General features: G+C 40.8%; 1 protein-coding gene across 1 annotated transcript in view; it reads right to left on the reverse strand.

The window, feature by feature from the left end:
* TRHDE (thyrotropin releasing hormone degrading enzyme) overlaps positions 1-20,956 on the reverse strand; it is a 930,657-nt gene that overhangs the window by 531,039 nt on the left and 378,662 nt on the right. The gene's annotated exons all lie outside the window — the stretch shown is intronic.

Genomic DNA, 20,956 nt, shown 5'->3' on the forward strand with positions numbered 1-20,956 from the left:
CCCTTCGCTTCAAATCTATAGTGTAGTATATATGGACAGTACATGGTAGGCAATGGCACTCCTATTGAGATACAAATATATATAAACAAACCTACTTTTCTTCACTAATCAACACAAGCAAATCTAACCCACGCCGACACTTCTCTGTTTTTGACTCTCTACTCAGACCACCCTCTGTTACCTGTTTTTCTTTCTCTATTTCACCTCAGGACTTTGTAGATGATTTCAAGACAGATTACATACATCAACACATCCCCTCTGTTTGCTCCTCACATTCTACACCTCTTCCTAACTCTATTAACAATATTCACTTTATTTTTACCACTTATTCTGAATCTAGTGCTGTTACTCTTTATGTGTATATATATATACACACACAGATGCAGTCAGATGTATTGTCAAGTATTTGGCCAGGAAACCGCAGTTGAAAGCTTCCTGACCACAGGCTGCTCGTGGCTTCCCTGTGACCAGACTAATTGCCCACAGGATTAAAGAAGTGGGGGACCTTGCTTCTGAATGGGTCTCCTGCTGCGTTAATCCTACCTGGCTGCACCAGTCTGGAAGATCTGCCTAGTGAGAGCAGACAGAAGCGATCCAATAATTTCAGTCCCGAAGACCCTCTGCTTCCTGAGTTACAGGCCCCAGTATGGGGTGCTGGTATCTCCTGGAAGTTTAAATGTCCCGGTCACATCCGTGTAGGTGACATTTTTTTATTGAATAAACAAGATCAAACATTGAATGTTTATTCAATACATTTTTTCATTTTTATATCACCTGGCTCCCTGGGCAGTGCACTGCTATCTCCCTTTGTTTGTTGCTATCTGGACATCTCTATCAGCGACTGGACACGCCACAAACATACTCAATGAGGCTCTGGGAGTGGGTAAGATTCATTTCAAGAAGAAACCCATTCTGGATTTATTGTGAGTTTTTGACATTTATTATTTCCAGTGGATTTTTTATGTTTTTCTCCAATGAGGTTAGAGCAAGGTGATTTTTATCATTTTGACTGTATCCTTCAGGAGAGTTTGTTACTACTCTACCCTGGATACTCACATATTGCTATACCCACTCCATGCAAGAGTTACAGTATACACAAATGTTTAATTTATTGACATTATATATTGCATTCCAGAACTATTGAAGCACCCACTATCCTCACATCCATGTATGTACCTGCTAAATGGAGTCTGCCTTGATGAGGTTGTCAGGCTTGGATCATGTTTTGATCAAAGGTTGCAACCAAATGAGTCCTTTGTTACACAGACTTCGGTTATAAATGTAAACATGTCACTAGAATATTTTAGCCCAAATTGGTAGTAGCACAGGATACAGTATGTTCTTTTGTCTTCTTCAAATATAAGGCCAATCCTTTTACCAGCAGCATACTTCATAAAGGGAGGAACGCGGTAATACAGTATGTACAGCCTTTCACAAATGTTAGGCCAATTCTTTTCCATGCTGAATACTCCATAAGGGCATTTAATTATAGTGTTACTGTTACATTGCCTCATAGGAGTCAGTTTTTGGTTCTCCTGGTTTCTGCTTCACTGAGAAGTTTCTTGGAGGAATATGGCTCAGGGCCGAGCCCCTACCAGCTCTCGAATAGCATAAAGGTATAATACACCACATTGTGAGTCTGCACATCACCCTCCACTGAAGAGAAGATGAGTGTCTATGGCTGAGAGAAAGAAGAGGTATGTGTAAATTGTAATATTTCACACAAGGGTATTTGTGCACCCAGTTCACCTTTATAATAAGGTAACTCTGATACTGGCTTTGGACAGCTTTTAATTGCACTAAATCACAAAAGGAAATGCTTAATTTATTTAACCTCTTTAAGACACTTTCACATATTTCAGAAAGTTTAGTCCACAGGACAATAATAAATTACATATGTTCAGTGTAGGAACCTTCTATAGAGTCTACCTTGACGAGGATGGCAGGCTTGAATCATGTTTTAATCAATAGATGCAACTACTTTGTTACACAGACCTAGGTTCTAAATTTAAACATATCACTAGTATATTAAAGCCCAAATTGGCAAGGGCGCAGGATCTGTATGTATATATACAGTATACATATACATCGAGAAAATAGGATGTGTATATATATATACTGTATACAGTGGTCGACAAATCACCAAAAAATCTACTCGCCGACCAAAAAAATCTACTCGCCACCTAGTACTACACATGTGCTGCTTGGGCCAATAGGAGCTCGCCACGATGTTAAATCCACTCGCCCAGGGCGTGCAAATGTATAGGTTTGTCGAACACTGTATATATATATATATATATATATATATATATATATATATATATACACACATCCTATTTTCTCGATTCTAAGGCGCCATCGATTCTAAGACACATCATTGATTTAATAAAAACATTTTGGGAAAAAAAAAACACTATATTAAATGTGCAGAATTTTTTTTTTAACTAGCAGACAATAGCATACATTTATCTACACTAGAGATAGGCAGACACAGAATGGGGAGCGAGAGACAGTATCGGATGAGCAGAGAGAGAATGGATGGATGAGGGGAAGGATAGAATGGAGGGAAGGGGAGGGAGAGAATGGAGAGAAGGGGGGAAGGAGAGAATGGAGGGAAGGGGGGAGGGAGAGAATGGAGGGAAGATGAAGAAGGAGTGAAGGGGGGAAGGGGGAGGGAGAGAATGAAGGGAATATATATATTTAAATTTAAATACATTTGATAAAATATGGGAAAACCCTTTGTTTTCTAAAAACAAATAAGATATTTTAAGAAAGTAATAAGTAATATTCTCTGCTAGCAAAGATAGTTGTTCATTTTATTAAAAAAAAAATAATTAGGAATACAGTTAAGGATTAAGCTATATCCCATGACAGTGGAACGTCTTTTGTCAACCAAAACCATTATTCATTAAAATAAATTACATTTACATAACAATCAGAAACAATATTTAAACATATTTCACAGAGAAGGGAATCAATTTATAGAAACACTTCTTTCCATATGAAGATTGGTATCTGTAGGATTAAAATGGCTAATAAGCGTTCATTTATTGCTGCCAAAATGACTTTTATTGGTATTCCAGATATTTAGTTGAAAAGATTATAGATCTCTATTGCATCAGAGAGGGGACATCTATTTTAGCTTATATTGCATTGCCTTGTAAACAACCAGTTCTTGGCACATTCCAGATATTGATTTAAATGCCACAATGATACATCAGTGCTGATAAATACTTTAATTTGTCATGTTTGCAAATTTAAATATACAATATTAATTAAACATTTCTAGCCCTGTCAAAATCAGAATTATCAATCTGTTAAAAAAATAAAAATGAAATACATTCTTTCATGATTTAGCACAACATACTGGTCAACGTGGGAAACATTTCAGGAATAGGCACGATACCGGAGCCTATGCTAGTAGCTCTGAGTTGTGCCGTACAATGCCGAAGGAGCACTTTCCGATCGGATTTGCATGCTTTGGTACAGATTCAGCCACCAGTATCCGATCGCTTGCCTGGGTAAAAACTAAGGCATCTCACAGTAAATGCCTCAACATGCCTCAACATTTCTGTGAGATTCCCAATGGCCCATCGGATTAACACAGCAGAGGCATCAGTCTGAATGGGACGGCAGGGACCCCCCGCTGTGTTAATCTGATGGGCCATTAGGAATCTCACCGAAATGTTGAGGCATATTGAGGCATTTACTGTGAGATTGCCCCAGATTTTCCAAGGCAAGTGGTCTAATACTGGTGGCTGCATCTGTAAGGGCTTTCCTGCCTACAGTATATCTACACAAGTGGAAGAGCTTCTGGGAGAGGGCTCTTATCTTGCTTTGGTATTCTCTAAGCCCTTCTCGCATGTCCAAACTGTGCGGAAAATGATATTTAAGAAGCGGCTTCGTTCCGGGTCTGCAAATACTGGTGGAATGACGAAGAATTCTCAGACTAACAATTTTTGACAACTATCTGAATTCTAGTAGCTCCGTTAAGTGCAAAAGGCTAAATCGCTTCAAAGAACTCTAATATATTCCCTAAAATAACATAGGGGGAGACACTTGTGCTCCTGAGGTACCTGTGTATATGCGAAGGAGACTTGCAATGTATATTCAATTTAAACATCCCACACCTCCTAAAATATTTCCATAAGACCAATGCTGACAAGTTTCAGGGCCCTCGTGATGAAGGAGGTATTGGATCAGAACTTACAACCTCTGCTATTTAGGGCAGCAGCTCTAGCATTGCACTAAATCAGATGATTGGATATTTTATTATCACAGCATACTTTTGAGCTCTACTGCTAACACCTGCAGCCTCCTCCACTAGCTTCTTTTAAAGCAGACCACTTCCAATTTCTGTTTGTCAGATCAATGTGCCTTGAGCACAAAAAGGAGCATTGTGAGGTCTGATCCTACCCTCTCCTCCTCCTCTTCACCACCACACTCCTCGTACCTCCTACCTCCTTCCACCTCCCTTCACCTGGACAAACTTGCATTAATATTCAATATTCCCCATTGTACTGTATATTGTCATGTGGTATCCAGTTACATTAGGTTGAGGAATTTTTTTTCATGAGAAATGTGTATAAATGAGTTAAAAATGTCAGTGAATTATGATCGAGTTGTCCACATAAAGGAGAAGTTGGCCAAAATCTACCCCAGTAAAGGCTGAATTAATCCTTTTTAGTAATATAATAAAGGGAAGTACAGTATACCATAGTAAAAATTGAGGAGTGGACTTGATCCTATGTTTTGGTTTTAAAAATAAAGTGTGTTCTTCTTTTTCTAAAGTTTAATTGCTTTGGATTATGGGAAAAATGTGAATTTGATTAAAACATCATAACATAATGTCATCTGGAGCGTCATCTGGAGCGTTTTTTTTGTTATAAAAGGGACAATTTGGAAAGACTATTTCATAATACGTTTCTTATGTTGGAGACAGAGATCATGAAGGTTGCCATTTTATCCAGTCCAGCATACAGCCGGTTCCTGCAGTAAGGCAGGGAACTCATGGCATGCGGGTGCCCCCCCCTTTCCTTACAGCCATCGATTGCTCCCCTCCCTGGCAGCTGAGTTAAGCCCTGAGGAGGAGGCGGGGCTTGACAGAAGGCTCGAGGGTAAGGAATTTGAAGTGCGGGGGCTGTTTTAAAATGGCCCTTCAGGAGTTGAAAATGTTGACTGCGTTGCAGCTTGCTCTGAAGATATTGTAGGTAATCTTCTGTGGGCCAAGGAAGAGGGAGCTAAATGGCTGTGGGCTGCGCTGTTTGGAGCTGCAGCCCAGCCAGCAGAGGCTCCAGGTGTGTTAGGCTGGTATTATACTAAACACTGGCGCGCGTGCGGCTGCACACACAGCAATGAAAAATACTTGTCTTCCTACGACAGTGTATCCACTGCCGACGCACATGCACAAGGCAGACAGCGTTGGCGCGGCAGCTTAGTGGAAACACAAAGAAATTTGTATTTTCAAGCGGCTGCCATGCCACATGAAACTGTGAGCCAATCACACTGAGGCTTAACCTTCTGATGTCATGGTCATGCCTCCTAGCCATGAGTGTCACGTTTGGCCTATAGGCACAAAAAGCAAGCGCCACGTGCATGCGCAATGTCATGTACGTGCCCGCACGCACGCCAGCGCTTAGTATAATACAGGAATTAGAGAGCAGGACAGTTGCTCCTAGGCAGAGTAATAGGAGGAGGACTCTGTACTGTATAGGAGAGTTAGGCGAGGGCTATCTCCTAGTGATACGTTAGCTGTTTCCAGGCCAAAAAAGAAAGAAGCAGAAATATGCTGCTGCAGGTCTGCTAATGCTAATAAAGGGCTGGCAGGCTTAGGGTCAATTTCTCAGCAATATGGCACTTTATATGTTTAGAGTTATGGGCTATATGTGTAATATTGCTAAACAAAGATCAAGGTTTCATATTTTTTTTACTCCCAGTGGCATGATAGGTAAGAAGATCACATAGAGTAAATTATTATAGTACAGTATGTGAGGCATATGTACTGTAGGCTTCATGCACTGAAATGTTGACATGGTAATATGCAGTGGTGTTATATACAGTATTATGCAGTTTCACCTGTATGCAAAAGTTAAAAGATGTTTTGAAAAAGATTTACACAAAATGGCTGTGGTGACAATCTACTCACTAACTAAGTGTCCTTTTTAACCTAAATGTTATTTTAGCCTAACAGTCAATTTGGCCTAACAGTAAGTTTAACGTAACGGTTATTTTGGCCCTGACCGTTATTTAAATTTGACCAATCAGAAGTTTATCTGGGTCACTGTGTACAGTAGTTAAGATACATTTATTAATCAGGCATTGTAGTTGTGGTTTTGTATTAAGTACATAGATTAATGTCACTTCATGCTTGACATGGAGAGGAAAGGAAACAGCAGGAATTGCATACACAAACTTTGTTTAATCTCATTCAATGATTGGCCAGGCAAGGGGCCCATGGTTTAAGGTGTGAACTCTGAGTTGTAACTGGTAGCATTGCAGCGCAATGTTGCCAGAAAATGATGTATACAAATGTAATGGGGGTTAAATGTATGTGTGATCCATGGGATCAGCTGTTGGGCTTTAACATGAGATACTGTATATTGGTGTCCTGCACTATTTTATTTATTTATTTACTTATCAATGTTTATACTATTATTAACAAGGTTGATCCAAGAAGGATCAGAAAGAGACCCCAAAAGTTGCACTCGTGCCAGTGTATATATTGTATGAAATAGGGATTCAAAATCCCTAAGATGTAATATCTCATAGAGGCAAGTCTATTGACTAATGGATCAGTATTTTAAATAAAATAATAAAATGTTATTACATAAATCAACTATTACAGTGTGATATATATATATACAGTGATACAGTATCTTAAAATCCCCAGAGTGGTGCAGAGACACTCTAGGATATATAAGATAGTGTAGGCACAACTATTGGTATAATAATAGTTGGAAGATGACTATCTCAATATTAACCAGTTAATGTCCATTTTGTTACTTTCTCACAACTTGTTATTTTGTCTCTTGTTGTTTTGACACATTACTTTGATACTGAGAGAGAATGATACGAAATTAAACCTTGCAGACAGACTCTGTATAGATTTTTACATGTGACAATCCATTATTTAAATTATAGGACATTAATTGGTTAATATTGAGATAGTCATCTTCCAACTATTATTATACCAATAGTTGTGTCTATACTATCGTATATACTAGAGTGTCTCTGCACCACTCTGGGGATTTTAAGATATCACTGTATGTATTTATCACACTGTAATATTTGATTTATGTAAAACATTTTATTACCGGTATGTTATTTTAAATATTTTAACAATAGACTTGCCTCTATGAAATATTATATCTCAGGGATATTTTGAATCTCTATTTCAGATAATATATACACTGGCACAAGTGCAACTTTTGGGGTCTATTTCTGATACTTCATGGATCAACCTTGTTAATAATATATACGTTTATTCCCCTGAGCACCTTGCAATCTCATACATATACCTATAATTTAAAATACTCCTGTTGAGCGGCTTGATAACCTGTGTATTCAGTCTTTATAAAATGTTTTACCAGGAAGTAATACATTGAGAGTTACCTCTCGTTTTCAAGTATGTCCTGGACACAGACTTATCATGACGGACACATGGTTACAAAATACATACAGTAGTAACATTAAGTGAGCAAGTTTATACATTATATACAAGATATTGTATGCACAGTAAGAGATAGTATATGATATAGGTGTATGTAACAGTTACAGACTAGATTAACATGTCAGACAGCTTTAGTTTTTAAAGAACTTAGACTGGTGGCTGCTGTGATAGTCTCCAGTAGATTGTTCCAGTTTTGGGGTGAAGGGTAAGAGAAGGAGGAGCGACCGGATACTTTGTTGAACCTTGGGACTATCAACAAGTGCTGCATGTGGTAGGGGTGAGGAACTTGTTCAGATAGGTGAGTAGCTTGCCCAGAAAGTATTTGAAGGCAAAACAGGAAAGGTGCACTATGCCACAGCATGGAAAGGAAAAGAATCCGGCGCCACAACCTGTGACAAAATCCAAGGCACTTCCGGGTTGTAGAATTTTTTTTATTGGGACCTCACGAACAAACGGCTACACCACAATCTCCCCCTCAACGCGTTTCACACTAGAATCAGCGCTTCGTCTTGGAGTGGGGAGATGTGGTCTGAGCCTGCATATTTAAAGTAAAAAAGCCCACGAAAACAGACTTAAGTATTAACCCCTGATGTGCAGAACTGATATATCTTCTCTAGTTCACAACCATACTTATATACAGACATTCCTCTTATGTACAATTAACATGTAACTATTAGATATGTGATCACATGTGATTGTGTCACTCTAAATGTCAGATATGTTGTACTGTATTCTAATGATATACCGTCAGGGATGACTAAAAAACACTTATGGAACATTTCTAAATAGCCTGGCATCTAGGACTACTTGAGTTACTAAACTACTTATTTGGGACACAGTCTATAAATATAACTGTATCTATCAATTCTCAATGTCATATATTAATAACCTACATAAACATAGTGAAACATTAATAACATTAATAAATAATGCTAAACTCTAATACCAATGATTAAACAATAAAACTTAAAACTTAATTATGAATGATAAAGCAAGACAGGAGAGGGTTAAAGGATAACCCAAAATAATTCCTATTTGCACTCCCCTATACTAATAAATGGCTGGATAAAACCCATACACCATTTAGTGAAATATAGTTAAAATACGTTTTAATAAACAGTTATGCAAAGACTAATACAAATATTAAAAGAAACAGGGAGTGGGTACAGGGAGTAGAGTGAGCTATGTAAGAACACAGCTAACAAATATATAAATTGCTATTAATGCGTCATAACAATCCTATGTATAAACCCTCTTGTCAGGCACTAAATCTCTCGTGCTAAGTGAGGTGTATAAATGACTAAGTCATAAACAGTGCTTGTAACACGTCCAACCTATATATATATAAAAGGCTATCACGTGATGTCCCTCCCTAGGTGAGTTTACGCTGCAATACATAAGTTGTCAGAGCATATATCTGCCAGAATCCGTGGGTACATAAAGGCACACCATTACTGCATCCTTTTTGAGGGGGTATACTGTAGATCTTTGCTTAGAGTATCAGATACTGTATCAAGCTCCCCCCAAAAAGGGTCCCGACACTATAGCCTCTAATAAAGATACAGTCTATCATCAGTGCATACAGTATAGTGTCAGCAAGGCGAATCTGCAATGCAAAAACTCTCATACAATGCTGCAGCCCTAATTCGGCAGTATACAACCTGGCATTTGTGGCATATGCTGCTCACACATTACTCCATGCCCCACGCTCTCTGATGACGTCACAGATGCGACGTCATAAAATCACAGACGATCGTTTCGCGCACCGGCGCTCTGTCAAGGTAAGGAGGAGTAAAAAGAAAGCCACTTCGCTGGTGCTTTATGTAAATCGGCCGGAGGAGTGGCTTTGCGAACGGGCCAATCAACACCACGGGAGGTGAATCGCGCAGATGTATCCTGGCTATGGTTTAGGCCGAAATTAACACTTTGTGTGCCAGTGATAATCTATATATAAGGTAAGTGTATCACAAGCGTCCCTCTTGCTGTATGCAATATCAGGGACAGTAATGAGTATCATATTGACCTCATATAGTAATGAAAGCATTATGCCATGGATATTAATAAAGATCCTGCAGGGTACAGATAGAGGTTACCCCCTACTAGTAGTGATGCATAGGGTAAATGTCTGGGTATCCATACATTATATGGAATACCCTCTCATTATTCTGATAGAATAGGCTCACTGTCAGCCAGTAGGTATATGGAGGTGTAGAAATGTGTGAACATTAAATGACCGCCTCTAGGAGTCAAAACGGTCATGTTTTGGAGTATAAGACCCCAACTGTATACCCGGATCCCCTAATAACACTATTAATCAGAATGCTCCTAGTTACAAGGTCTACTGGTCTGACTGAGTGGATCACGAGAAGGGGAAAGAAGTATGTATCGCCTAACAGTAAAACAGAGATGGTTAGGTGGGGGTGTCACAAAAAGGGGGAGTAGATATACCCCTCATTGAGTCCTTTTGGGTAAAGCGTCTGAAGCGTGAAGATCCATCTGCACTCACGCTGCATCAGACGCTTATCCCAGTCCCCTTTACGTGGCCCCCATGGTAGATGTTCTATTCCACAGAATGTGAGGTACTGGGGATCACCATTATGTTCAGCGTGGATGTGGCGTGCGACTGGGGTATCTAAGGTGTTCCTAATGGATACAAGATGTTCAAGGACCCTCACCTTCAATGCTCGATGTGTCTTACCCACATATCGCATGCCACATCTACAGGTGATAAGATATATCACCCCTACTGTGAGACAATTAATAAAGTCCTTGATGGTAAATACAGTAGTATCCAATTGGTCTGGGAAACTCTTAGTAGCCTTCATGAAAGGGCACGCTCGGCAGCGACCACATGGATAAGTACCCGTCGGTCGCCTATCACCTAACCATGTTCTCTGTTTCTGTGTTGTAAAATGGCTGTGAACTAATCTATCTTTTAAGTTTTTCGCACTTCTACAGGTCATGGTGGGTCTCTCTTGCAGCACCTGTCTTAAGTCAGAGTCATTTGTCAGGATGTGCCAGTGTTTGTTAAGAATGTCATGTAATCCATCCCACTGGTTATTGAAGTCACCAATAAATCTGATAGTTTTATTATCTTGTGATGCTATTTGTTGTCTATCGCCCAAAAGTGTGTGCGTGATGTGTCTCTTGCCCTTCTAAATGCCTTTTTGATTGAATTTTTGGAATAGCCACGTTCGGAAAATCTCAGGTCCATATCCACCGCCTGCTGTTTATACTCCTGTAGGGTTGAGCAGTTCCTGCGTAACCTCAGGTATTGGCCGGTGGGTATGTTCCTGATTATATGCCCAGGATGGTGACTGTTGTGCGTAAGAGACTATTTGTGGCTGTAGTCTTCCTAAATATAGTAGTAGTTAGTCTCCCATCCGCTTGTTTAGAGACAGTTAGATCCAAAAAATTCAAAGTCGTTTCATTTACCTCCATCGTAAGTTTTAGGTTGTGATCATTGGTATTCAGTATATTCACAAATTGGCATAGAAGTTGTTTGGGGATCGCTCCATAACATTATAATGTCATCGATGTAGCGGCCCCACCACTCAACATGTCCTGTGTATTCCGCCAGGGCATCGCTGAAAACCACTGTTTCCTCCCACCAGCCTAGATATAAATTGACATAGGTGGGAGCACAAGTGGTCCCCATAGCGGTGCCCTGGATCTGATGGTATATCTTCTGATCAAAAAGGAAGTAGTTCCTTGTTAACACAAAATCTAACAGTTGAATGATAAAATCATTATGTGCATAGCAACTCATGTCACACTGGATAAGGAAATGCGTCACTGCTTTGGGTCCAACTGGGTGGGGGATACTTGTATACAACCCTTCCACATCTAATCCTACAAGTTATGTATTAGGGCTCACCACTACATCTTCTAGTCTCAACAAAACGTCTTTTGGGTTATCCTTTAACCCTCTCCCGTCTTGCTATATGTACCTGGTTCCCGTATGCACCCCTTATCTACACGTATATATTATTTCTGTACATTTGGAGAGCGGCAACACCCTTTGTTTCATTGTTTATGAATGATAAAGCAGGATCAGAAAACATTACTAGAATATATATATACATATCAAAGGAAACAACGCAGGTCCCATTCAGTATTTAGTCCATTGGGTTGCAGTGTTTGGAGCGTGAAGATACAGTGTGCTTCTCACTGATGCAAGAGTTTAATGCGATCCCCACCCCTTGGGGGTGATGGGATATGTTCTAATGCTATACACTGTAATGATCCCACTGAAGCCAATGGACAGGTATTGAAATGGATAGATACTGGATGCAGCATGTCTTTATTCCGTATGAGCCTCAAATGCTCAAGAATATGTATCTTAAGGATTCTACTAGTGAGGCCTACTGCACCGACACACTTTATTCGAGCAAATACCCAGTATGTACCTGGCAGATACCTGGAATGCGCCGCTCCTCACCTCTGACAAGCCCCGTTGCGTTTGCCTTCCCAGCCTGGGTTCATGCCTGGCTGACGGGCGGCTGATCTGTTAAATGATAATGATTAGGATTTAATAGGCTGCAATGCTTCGCGTGTCTACCAGATGGCATAAATTCATGAATTGTAATGCAGTATATATATATATACTGTGCAGTATTGCAGCCAGCGGGAATAAAATGCTTCAATCCCTTGCTGGAAAATACCTCAATGCACTCGGGCAGAAAACAGTCACAAACCTCAATACACCCGGGTATACCCGAATTCGTGGGACTAGCCGAGCTCAAATAAAGTGTGTCGCCAGTGTACATACTGTTTACTGCATTTGCATATCAATGCATAAACAACAAATTCTGTTTGACATGTAATAAATGATTTAATTTTGAGCCTGCGTGTCTCATCTCTGTTTGAAAAATAAGTAGATTTAGTCATGTTAGGACATATTTTGCATCGTCCGCACTTATATGAGCCTAATAGTTTTGGAAACAGAGAAAGCAGATTACCAGTTGACTTTTTTGGACATAACATGCTAGGTGATAATGTATTTCCTATAGTTGCCGCCTTACGGAATACTATGCGAGGGCCAGAGCACACCATCTTATGGATGAGGGGATCAAGAGATAATGTACCCCAATGTTTCCAGATAATGGATTTAATTGCCCCTGCTTGCTCACTATAACTAGTGACAAAGTATGGTGCATCTGTGCTCTCCGCAGGACATTTCTGTCTGGATTGACTCATATCCATATTTATCAAGACTCTCTATCAGTAGAGAGAGCTAGATAAAAGGCCTGATCAAGATCTTTAGCTGTATATCCTCTTGACAGAAACCTCCCCTTCACCTCATCCGCCCTTCGAACAAAATCCTCCATTGAACTGTCCTCTTGGGATTCCTTTGATCAGAGGGCGGGAATGACAGCTTTTAGCGTGTAACAAAGAGTTTCTGGCATTCTCTTTTCTGAAAATGTCAGATTGAATTTTATTCTCGATATCTATAAAGAGATCAAGATCCAAAAATGGTATATGTTGCATATCATAACTATGCGTAAATCTGAGATTTAATTGATTGTCTGCCAGATACTCAAAAAATTTAATAAGATCATCTTCCCCACCACTCCAGATCAACAGAAGATCATCAATATAGCGCTTGTAAAACGCTATATGATGCCTAAAAGGGTTAGAATCTCCAAACACGTGGGACGTCTCCCACCAACCCATAAAAAGGTTGATGTAGGAGGGGGCAAAGGAAGTCCCCATAGCGGTCCCACGTGTTTGGAGATAAAAATGTCAGTCAAAAAGAAAATAATTGTATGTGAGTGAAAATCTGATACTGTCAAGTAAAAAGGCTATGTGTGCAGGGGAAAGAGAAGAGTGCAAATTAAGAAAAAATTCTACTGCTGTGAGACTGTGACCGTGATCGATAATATTATAAAGAGAAGCTACATCTAGAGTTACCCAGATGTAGGAGGGGTGCCAGGTGAAAGGTGCTAAAAGAGATAAAACGTGCTTAGTATCTATAAGGTGTGAAGGTAGGTGAAATACAAGGGGTTGTAAAACGTGATCTATATATTGAGAGAGATGTTCACCCATAGAACCAATACTAGAAATAATGGGTCTACCCGGGGGTGCAGTGAGTCTTTTGTGAATTTTGGGAAGGTGATGAAATATAGGTGTGATTGGATCTGGATCTTTGGTATTAATGGCCAGAGCGCAGGACAGATTCTCTTTGTACTATGCCACAGCCCTGAATTTTACAATGAAGGAATGGGATGTTAACAAGGTTGCTCACAGGAAAATCAGCGGCTGTGGTTTAGAGATACATTGTTCAGAATGTATTGTTTATTACCTTTTTTGGTGCATAATATCCAAATACAATTTACTGAACGCCAGGTTAGATACCGGAGAACGAAGGGATTTGCTAAATATATTCTTGAGGGGAAGCCCTTGCTAAGAGCTGGTGATATAAATACAAGAAGGTGTGAATCTTAAAGTGCTTAAACTGATGATTTTCAACTTCCTATTTGCTCAAGATTTGGCAGCCATTTTGTTTAGCTTGGAGGGAGATTTAAAGCCGGTAACTTCACCAGTAAGTATCTCAGGAAGAAAGGGGTCATCAGCACTGAAAATGGAGGGGTTCAGCCATGGAAGATGCTCTGATTCCCTTCCTTAAATAAACAATAGAGTTAGTTAATAGTATAATCTTCCATTCCATTTAATTAAGGTAATATGCATCATTGTCTCTGTGTTACCTTGTTTTCCCCATAGTAAACAGCAGTCCGAGATTAAAAAAAAAAGTTGTTAAATGAGGGATGGCGAGATTGGCTGTTTTTTCAGGGGCCATTTTGTTTTTTCGGGGACCATTTTGTTTTTTTATTCTTTTTCAATGAAGCAATCTGCTGTCTCTCTACATTTATGTTATAGCTTAGAATAAAAAGAGTTAATAAATGGAAAGCTACAGGTAACATACAGTAGCTGAGCAGTATAAGGCACTGCATTTAGGCTCAAGTCGCTCAGGAGGTTTGGGTTTGAAGCCCACCTCAGCCTTTTGCAAAGAGGTACAAAGCATATCCATCAAGACCAGTGGAGTTCGTCAAGGCTGTTACTTCCAGACAATTGTAATTTTTGATTCCGGGAGTAAATGTGTAAGGAACACCAGAGTAGTTAAGAAATGATAGATGTCATTGCAAAAAATGTTGGACTCCCTAAAAGGTAGCATTAATTAGGCTTGTGACAGAGGGGGTTAACACGGTCAGTTACATGTTTATCGGGGTACAGAGAGGCAATAACTGGCTGACTACCACTGAGGATGAGTTTGTGGTTCCTAGAGCTTGTCGGCAGTGTTGAACCAGACAAAAGGAGGTAAAGGCTGGTTCAATTGCAGACAAAAAAAAATGTTTTATGACTAATAAAAGGCCATTGCTTTGGTTGAGTTGTATAAATTGCCCTATCCGGAATTGAAACATCGCATACAGCAATGGTGGAATAAACTAGCTTTGTACCACTCACATGTGGAGATGTTGAGGAATATATTTTGTCATGGCGGCACGGAATTATGAGCCTTTGGCTGAATATTAATCAAAACAAAAAGAGTGACCAGATGGTCACACTAGACCCTAATTGATGAGCGGAATGAGGTTTGGAAGCAGCTAGACCGGCGGAGACTTGGGGAGACACGAAGGCATACAGTTGTATTGGGGCACTACTATACCACACGATTCGGCTACTTATACCGATGCACTACTCTAATATGTCAATATAAGTGTAATATAAGTGTACTGTGGCCTTATCACTCTTTAGGGCATTGCTACTGTTTGTGAATTCTGTGCTGACAGCCAGACAGTGGTGTGTAGTGCATATGTGTGCTATTTAACTGCGCTCTTTACCCTCAACAACCTGTTCCCCCCTTCATCTCCTCATATGGATATACAAATAGAGTTATCTAAGGGATAATATATTGGCCACGGTCAGACCTTCTAACCTTGTCTCAGCTCTGGGGAATTTTTAGTCCATTTTTAATACTTCACTGTGTAATATACAGTATGTTCACTTTTGATTTGCGTTATTTATTGGATCTTATTAAAGATATTTAATGTTATTAGGAGAGAACACCGTTGTTCCTATTTGGTACATGGAACAGTCAGTGGATTCAGCTTTTCTGTGAGTATACCATGTTTTGGTCACACCTTTTGTTTGCACTGATTTTATCACTTCTACTGTATGTAAGCTAGACCCTATTTTGTATGGTGGTAGGGACATTTGAAGTTAACTACGAGAGGACCGTATTGTCTTTAGAGACGGTCCACTTAATCTGGTTCCTCACTCCTACACTCCACTCTAGGGGGGCTTATTTATCATTTTTTCAGTGTATAACCGTGAGTGCATCAATTAGGGACTATTGTGACCATCTGGTCACTCTTTTTGTGTTGATTAATCGTCATTTCTTTCCCTTTTGCACCGGGTTATTTTTACGTTAGTTGGAAATTGGTATGACCGGTGCGGCCATATCATATCCATACATACATATCCATGTAAATTATACCTTTGGCTGAATAGGCGGCGCAGTTATCCTGCTTTGAAATCTAATTAAGTTAATTTTGGTTGCATAAAATCAAACCTGTTTGGGGTCCACTGAGCCTATATAAAGAATTTATGATATAGTGATTTGGCAAGGCAACAAAAGAAGATTTAGGGGCCTATGCAGTAAGTTCATAAGCCACTTATCAAGCACTTATCGCCCAAAATTACTACTGCTATTCAGTAAGCGGTTATAAGTGGGTGATAAAGGACTGAATCGGCCCCAAAAAAATTGCTAAAAAAATCATAGAGGCAGCGGTGATAAGCCACTTATCGCTGCTTTGCGGCATGTTCATAAACTCTTGCAATTCTAGTAGCAGGGATTAGGCTATGAATGCCTATGGCGTGAAGGAGTTGGAAACCTGCAGAGAAGCGGCGAGATGGGACTTAGAAACTAAAATGCATTTTTCCTGCTTAGGATTGATGCCAGATATCTCTGAGCTGATATCCATTAATATTAGCACCAGAGACCACTGGCATGAATCCTATGCAATAAAAATGCATTTACAGTAAATTTCATTACCATAGCGGATAGCCTCAGGGACTCCATACTTCCCAAGATACAGGCCCCGTCATGAGGTGCCGGTATCTACTATGCATTTAAATGTCCGTGTCATGTGACCGTGGGAATAAAATGCATAGGAGATACCGGCACCCCATAATGGTGCCTGTATCTCAGGAACTAGGGAGTCTCTGAGGCTGAAACCAATGTGGTTCAGCTCAGGAGACCCCCTGCTCATCTAAACTATTAACAAAACTAAAATTTATACACATACATTTCGGGTGAGATTTGCACAGGGAGAAACGGCACTTTCAGAGCAGATCTCTCTGCAGCAGATACAACTCGCCGGGTAAGGCCTTGTCAGAGGGTCGTTCATCAGATCACCGGCTAATCGCCTGTTTTGTGAATTTAACTATGACAGGTAATCAAGGCTTTCTGAATACTGTGATAGCAACGCTCATAAAAACGGTGATTTAAATGGCCCGGCGATTTTTTTATGAACCTTTAGTGCATAGGCCCCTTAGGCCAAGGCCCCGTTGCACGCGTCCGCATGGCTGTCTTGCTTGCCGGCTATCTGCGGTCTGCAGGAAACGGTTTTTTGAGTGGGGGGCGTGACCAAAACGGGTCGGGTGGGCGGGGTGTCATGATGTGGGGGGCGGGGCCATTACACACAGGCACACACATGGAAACCCCTCTGCCATGTTGCTTCTCTGCCTTTACACCCACAGCTTCCCTCCCGCAGCTCCTTCCCTGCTCCCCTCCACTCACACACACACAGGCACTCACACACACACAGGGGGAAATCGGAATGGGGGGGTCGGAGCGGGAGGGGGATTGGAGCCAATAGGAAACTATGATTTAAGGCAGTTCTTTTTAAAGTATGAGAAGCATGTGAGACCCTAAGGAATTATCATGCCTGGATCGGCTGGAATTTAACGTGCATGTTTACACGCAGCCTGCTCAGCCCCTGCTGCAGTACAAGGGCAGGAATATACACGCACACTTTTCCCCCGCAGCTCCTTTCCTACTCCCCTTCGAAGCCGCCTCCCATCCGTAGTTCTTTCCCTCCCCTCCTTCCCTCATTGGCTGACTGCCGCACCACGTGACGCGTCAGAGCTGCAAATCACTAGGAGCTTGCAGCATCGGCCGGCTGACGCATCACAGCACGCAGTCAGCCAAGTCGGAAGGAGCCAGCGGGGACCTCCACACTTGAGAAAAGTGGCTGGTGGTACGCTGCCGCGTGGCCGCGCATGCCACCGGACGCAGCGGGACCAAAGCCTTAGTGTTTAAATCAGCATAATGGGACTTCAACTGAATGGGACTTAAGGTGGGCTAAAGCTTTGCACTATTTTGTTATTTTGGTCATATATGCACAAATTATGTGCAACATGTATACAAGAAAAATGTAAGTAGAAAATTGGATTATGTGTGTTTAACTGTTAAAAAGTTTTTTTTTTATGGGGGAAGCCATGTATTCTTTTGGCTACTAATCTGCCCTGCCTAACACATAAACCCTAGTACCAACGAAGGCAGTGTTAGGATTATACTGGGGTTTCCCCTGCAGTAAGCAGCTCCTTTGAGTGACAAACAGGGGGCGGGCTAAGGCCTGTGTACTGCCCACTCAACGGCTCAGACCTTGGACCCTCCTCCAGGGTACAAAAGGGGCTGCACAGTCAAATTTAGTTATTTCTCTCCCCTGAGAGAGAGAGTTCCAGGAATTCAGGGCACCTTCCATCCCCTCCCTTAGGGGAGTGAGACCACTAACCCTAATCCCACCAAGGGAATGAGGGAATAGCAGAGAGAAGACCCTTGGGGCCTCAAGCCTCCGGGGTTGATTCCAGGGACCATCCAGAGGAAGGAATAGAAATGTTCTATGTATGCTGTTACCCTGTTGTGTGATGAATAAAGCTGTACCTATTATTTTATACTCCGGTCTGAGACTGCAATTAATCAGGGGGAGTAAGAGAAAGAGAGTTCTCCTGCAGGGTTTGCATCCAGTGCTACTGGAGCCTGCTGGAGATGGAGGCGCTGCACCAGTGAGAGAGAACCTACCACCACCCTAAAAGCCTGTCCTGTCTTCCCCACTAACAACGGAGGAAACTCGGTGATCCTGTGAGCCAGCAGGTAACCAGCATAACACACTGTGTAATAGTGAGATCTCCCAGAGGGTGGTAGAAAACCTGTTACATGGGTATTAAGGTTTAACATGCCTTTGGTGCCAATTCTATGCATGTGACCTGAGGCATGGTAAAAGGTTAAAGTTATTTGAGCTAGTAGTCAAATCACTAAATTTGCACAGAAATTCGTTTTTGGAACATGTTTAATCTTTAACAATTGATACATTGACAGATGTGGTATAAAACCCTGGAGTGAATACCAATTAGTACTATATGGCTAATGTAACATACAGTGGTGTCAGCTAAATTAATAATCAATTCTCTGAAGTGACCATACAACCTTTTTTTTTTCAAAATGTCAATAGGAATTTATCACATTATAGCAAGAGAATAATTTACATGATTATGGGTGTTGATGGAACAGTTCAGGCTTAGTTTATTATGTTCATATCCTGTTATTACTATTGAGTAATGGAGTTTTTGTTTTACATGTGTGGGAGATAATTTTTCCTGCATCGGATTGATGCTGGGGGTCTCCGGAGCTGATACACATTAATATCAGTACCGAGGCCCCCGGCATCAATCAGATGCAAGATAAATTCATGTACAGTCAGCTGTGAAGGGGTTAAATACCAGTGCCATGTTTATTGTGGGTAGCAGGGGAGGGTAAATGTGGTATTTGACCCATGGTGGGTGTTTAAGCCTTGCGTGGGGTTTGCAGGATGAGTTAACCCATTCAGTACCTTAGCGGTTAATACTGCTAAGGTAATGAAGGGGTTAACCACTCCCGCTTCCCACCCGTAGGTATAAACACAACCGCGGGCCAAATACCCCCTTCACCCATCCCTGCTATGCCCAAAAAACATTAAAAAAACATGAACCCTAATACCCACCTTCTCTATCCCCAACAACCCCCCCAACACATACAGTATAGTAATGGGCAAAATTAGTATTATCCATATAGCCCATTCAAAATAAAACAATGTACAGCAGCATAAAGAAAATGAAACTTCTACTTACCCCTGCCAGGGTGAAGGGCGTCCTCATCACCATGTTCCTCGTCCATGTCCTCCGTTGGCAGGAACACAATAATAAAAAATACATGGCCCCTAACCACTTAATCACCTTACCGGTTAGTAACTGCTATAGTAATTAAGGGGTTAACCCACCCTCCCCCTCTACCCACACAGGATGCCTAACCACCCACCCCGGGGCCACTATCCCCACCCTCTACCCATTTAATGGCACAGTGGTACATCATGCTCATATAATATGGGCATGATAAGCCACTAGAGCAGTCAATAGGCAACATATAAAAAAAATCAACAGGCCCAAAAATACACAACAATTAACTCCAAACAATAAACAGAAATAGAAAAAATAACAATTAATTCAAAACAAGCAACTTCCAAAAAATGCATTGTCTGTCAAAGTATTTATCTGCACCCTAGAGGGGCACAGATAAATACATTATGAGTCAATGGGCAAGCAAAGACAAAAAAAGAAAAAAATACAATTAAAAAAACCTGAAAAAAGAAAATAACCTACATTCAATATTTTTCTTACCTTTAGAAGTCTTCAGCCTCCGAATCCCGACATATCGGGAAGCTCTCGACCAAAGACATCATCCTCCGCAATCCGCCACCATCCTCCGCGTTGATCAGCATGAGGTAAAAAAATCTTCTTTCTTCCATCTTCTTTCATCTTCTTCCATATTCTCCTTGCATTATTTTCTTGTTTTCATTCATCTTCTTTCTTTGTAATCCAATGAAGCCCATGTTAAATCCAAAACGGATGTTGACTCATCTGTATTTTAAGCTAAAATGAGACGGAACGGGCCTTATGTAAGGCCTGTGACATCACATTTTAGGGTCAGATGGTCCAGCCCAATCCGATTTGGCTCTGTACCATGTGATAGACTTTACAAAAAAAATTAAGGATGTGACGTCATCTCCAAGGGAGGTACGTTACAGTACATCCTCAAAAACACATGGCTGTTATCACTTGGTACTACAGTCAATGGGATTGAAGACAATCCCATTGGTTACTGTACCATGTGATATGTTCCATTTGTTTAAAAGGATGTGACGTCATCCCTTAAAGTGATGTCACATTCTTTAAAAAATTGGACATGTC

This window comes from Ascaphus truei, chromosome 5 (assembly GCF_040206685.1).
Source record: "Ascaphus truei isolate aAscTru1 chromosome 5, aAscTru1.hap1, whole genome shotgun sequence".
NCBI classification, from domain to species: Eukaryota; Metazoa; Chordata; class Amphibia; order Anura; family Ascaphidae; genus Ascaphus; species Ascaphus truei.